Source organism: Tupaia chinensis, unplaced genomic scaffold (assembly GCF_000334495.1).
Source record: "Tupaia chinensis unplaced genomic scaffold, TupChi_1.0 Scaffold000486_1, whole genome shotgun sequence".
Taxonomy (NCBI): Eukaryota; Metazoa; Chordata; class Mammalia; order Scandentia; family Tupaiidae; genus Tupaia; species Tupaia belangeri.
The window spans coordinates 614,912-619,658 of record NW_006159998.1 but is presented as its reverse complement, the minus strand read 5'-3'; the positions used below and the strand labels follow the sequence as shown (position 1 = coordinate 619,658).

At 33.4% G+C, this 4,747-nt stretch overlaps 1 pseudogene; it reads right to left on the bottom strand.

Annotated features, from left to right (window-relative positions):
• Positions 1-1,181: 1,181 nt before the first annotated feature.
• Positions 1,182-2,178, bottom strand: LOC102476377 (olfactory receptor 10AG1-like; annotated as a pseudogene).
• Between the last annotated feature and the right edge of the window lie 2,569 nt (positions 2,179-4,747).

Below are 4,747 nucleotides of genomic sequence, written 5' to 3'. Positions count from 1 at the left end.
AAAATAATGCCAATTATGACCCAAAAGAGATGCAAAAATTGAAGGGGAGAGGAAATGGTATAACAGCTCAGGTCTAGCAGAATACAAAACTCATGTAAAGATGCCAATACAAAAAAAGGAATAAAAAAAGCAATCTGAAGAGTATTTACATGGTGTTTTATTTACATAGGTGTACCTTAAATTAACACAAATGGGATAGCTTAAAACAAAAGAAAATTAGTATGTTATAGTTCTCTCAGGTCCACTATCATGGTGTTCACAGTACCTCACTCCATCAAAAGGTTTTAAGGAAAAATCATTCCTCGCTTCTTCCAGATTTCAGGGCCTCTGAGCCTTTCTTGGGATAGTGCAGAATCACTGTAATCCCTTTCTTCACATTCATATGATCATTTTTTCTGTTTGTAAATTTCTTCAACTCTTACTGTCTTATAAAGACACTTATTGTAGTTAGTGCTTCCCTAAATTATGGTGATCTTATTTTAAAAGGCTTTTTGTCCAAAGAATGATACGTTTAAAGATGTCAGATACAGAAATACTCTTAGGAGCCAAGATTCAACCCACTGCACATGAGAATGAATGGCTGATGGTGAGAATTTCAGAAGCTTCCAATACTAAATTGTTACTACCAAGTTAGAAAGAATCACATTACTGGAGAATTTTAGAACTGCAAAATAGCAGATGGCGAAGACTTAGGATTTGTAGTCTTCAAAGGACATGAACAAAGACAAGATAGATGCAATAGTGGAAAGAAGTAAAGAAACTCTGATCCTGTTTTTCCATAATCTTTGCAGTTTGCGGAGTGTCTCACTGGTGAAATTCAATCACAGGGTCAGTGAATGGCAAAAACATGTATCTGAAGGAATGGGAGGGTTAAAGAAAATGTATGACAAAGCGTGACCCTAAGACCTGCTTATGAAACAAATACAGCTCCCTTGTATTCTATTGCTCAGGCAATCTCAAGCTAATAGTTAACCATGAAAGAAAGACTGATCTTCAACATATGATCCTTTCATTGGCAATCAGCTCTCCTGTGGATATACAGGTCTCTTTACAGAATATGAAAGCAACAGTATACGTTTCTTGTCATTATTATGAACATGTAACAAAGCTAACAGTCTGTTTCTATTCTAGCAAAATGACAGACTTGTAAACAGACTATTTCTATAAATCAATGCTTCATGTCATGCCACTAACTTGTCTAGTAGTTTTCTCAGTGCCTTCATGATATCTTTGTTCCTCAGAGTATATATGATGGGATTCAAAGTTGGGATCAAAATGGTGTAGAAAAGAGAGACAAATTTCCCCATTCTCTCAGACTGATTTTGTTTGGATTCTCTCAGACGGATTTTGTTTGGGTTGTAAATAAGTGATTACACCTGTTCCATAGAATAACACCACAACTGTCAGGTGAGAAGAGCAGGTGGAGAAGGCTTTAGACCTCCCTCTGGCTGATGATAATTTCAGAATGTTGCAGATAATTTTGCCATAGGAGACAACAATCAACAGAAAAGGAACCACGATAAACACCATGGCAATTGCAACTACAAAGAATGCTGTCTCATTCACAAATGTGTCCCCACAAGCAAGCTTGAGAAGTGGTGGAACATCACAAAAGAAGTGATTGATTGTATGAGATGCACAAAATGGCAAAGAGAAAACCTTCCATGTTTGCCCGATAAAAAATGGAATTGTGGTGATCCAGGAGGCAGCCACCAGCTGGATGCAGACCTTGTGGTTCATCACTAGAGCATAATGGAGAGGGTTACAAATGGCCACATAGCGGTCGTAGGCCATCACTGCCAGGAGGAGACACTCTGTGCCTCCAAGCGTAAAGAAAATAAACATCTGTACAGCACAGGCAAGGAAAGAAATGTGACCTTTCTGAGTCCAAAGGTCCATGAGCATTCTCGGGACAGTGACTGATACATAACAGATTTCCAAGAAGGAAAAGTTGGCCAGGAAAAAATACATGGGTGTGTGGAGATCAGGGTCAATTTTTGTAATTAGTATTATGATGGTATTGCACACCAAGATAGTCAAATATATGAGTAAAAATATAACAAAAAGTATCCATTGGAGACTGGGAGTATCACAAAACCCCAAAAGAACAAAGTCCATCATTGTAGTGATATTTGAATTTTCTGCTTTAATTTGTTCTTTATCTGAAAATATGGGAAATTTCAATGATTAATTCATTCACATATTGAATCACACCCTTATGTTAACTAGAAGAGATGAATGAAAATAAATATATATTTTCTCAATTTATTTCTACCATTACTAGGAAATGAGATTAGAATCTTGTGAAAGAAACTTGTATCAGAAGTAAAATCATTGAAGAAGTAATATTCTAATGTATTTTATAAATTTGGAGGTAATGATATCAGAGTCTATTATTTAGAGAAATTTTGCATTATTTAGAGAAAATTATGGAGAACTAGTAACTCACCATTTCATCATTATGAGTAGAATTATAACACAGGCTCTTTGTATTGTTTTGTCTGGATTTTTTTTGTATTGGTAGTCATATTTCATATTCTTTTCATTCAAGTAAAAACTTTTATATTTACATTTTTATTTATTTCTTATTTTAAGTGAGTTTTAAATAATCTCGTTTATATACCTTATTCTTTTCTTTTTTCTTTTTTTAGAGTAAGGTCAGTATTTAGAGAAGTTATGCATTATTTAGAGACTATTGTGGAGAACTAGTAACTCACCATGTCATCATTATGAGTAGAATTATAACACAGGCTCTTTGTATTGTTTTGTCTGGATTTTTTGTATTGGTAGCCATATTTCATGTTTTTGTCATTCAAGTAAAAACTTTTATATTGACATTTTTATTTCTTATTTTAAATGAGTTTTAAGTCATCTCTTATGTTCTTTTTTTTTTTTTTTTTGAGAGAGAGGTTTTGGGCACATATGCTTGCCAGAATGACAGAGAGACAGAAATAGAGAAATCACTGCCCATGTGGGATGGCCATGCTTCAATCTCTTCTCCCTTCTCCTCTCAGGATCTTGGGTACACATGCACACTCGCCTGAGTTTAAGCTACTGGTTCTGGGACTTGAACTGCAGTCAACTAAATGGGAGTCTCGTGACATAGTCATTAAGCCAACTGCTGGTCCCACAAATCACTTTTCTTAAATTGAAGAAATAGTTATGTTCAGTGTTCTTGCTCTAATTGATGTACATCCCTCATTACTTATACTAAATATGAAAACATTAATCCCAGCATAGTGTTCATCAACTTAACCTATTAACACTCTCTGTATGGTCTATGACAAATATTAATTAACCTTTAACTTAATAAAAAAAATTGCCTATACATTTTAATATTGTTTTACAATTCCCCTTATCCATGTGAGATTTTTGTCATATAATCCTCTTATATTTAAATGCAACTCCTTTTCTTTATTTTTGCTTCATAGTACTGTCTTAGAGTAGTATAATTTTGATTAAACCTCTTATTTACTTAGGCCATACAAGTGCCCAAAGCATATGAATGGTATTAAAAACCCAAACAAAGCAAAACAAAATTAAAAACTCTGTCTTGTTATGAATACATTTGTATGAAGTCAGCAAGTCAGCATTGCTTGACAATTTGCTTTACACATTCTCAGTGTTTGTTTCCCAAGTTTTCTAAACAAATATTTATGTACTGGGTGGTCGGAAAAGACATGATGTATTTTTCTATGGAAAAATGCCTTTCCTGACCAACCAATATTTCTCTATCTCCTCAAATCCACCTGCATACCTCCTAGCCTGTTCTGCCCATGCTTTTGAATTACTGCATTGATATAAATGATCAGACAAATATTTTCTAATATTTATACATTTCCATTAGTAGCAGTTAACAGTTATTGTAAATGTCTTTTATTTATTATTAACACTATTATTATTTGACATAGATCTAATTTTATGTAACTTTATATAAAGAGGTAAATAGTTTATACAATTAACTCATTTTACAGATAAAATTTTCAGAATTTCATATTCTTAATATTTGAATCTTGATTTTCAAATTTAGAAACATCTTCAACATAGTCTAAAACAAAATTATAACTTACCTTTATAGATTTTCATGAGTTGTCTATAACAGGGAAAGTGATTTTTATGCTATACGCTTTTTGGTCACTTCTTTTTCTCAGAAAGTTACTAATTCGGCAATATTTTTGGCTTCCTTCAAATACCAACTAGTCTTAATATAGGAACAGAAACACACAGCCTAGGGGAGATCTTCTCTCACGTGTCAGTTTAATTTCTGTAAGACTAATTCTTTTGGGGATATCATTCTAGTCAATTTTGAAAGCTTCTTTTTTTCGGATAGACTCATCTATGTCTGCAGTTCTGTTCCTCATCAGGACAGAGTTCCCGCTGTGAAGTGCCTCTTAGTTATAAAAAACAAACAAACAAACACATTAGATTGTGTATAATTACTTTCAGAAAAAGCTAGTCTTCCTGGCTATTATTTTAGGACCATTGATCATTGATACGGATTTGATATTCTGATATTCTTATTTTATTCCTATAGTTCAACCAGATCCAGAAAATCCAAACATTAAAAAAGTGAGTCATGTGACAAACGTGGTATGCTTGCTCTCTTTTGCATACTGGATACTGAGATCCTTATTCAGAAGGAAAATGTTTTGTTTTTAAATAAACTTTTATGAAAATTAAGGTATGTCATTTTTGCTGACAAACATCTAGACCTTTTATTCATATGATGTTGCCTAATTAAACATCA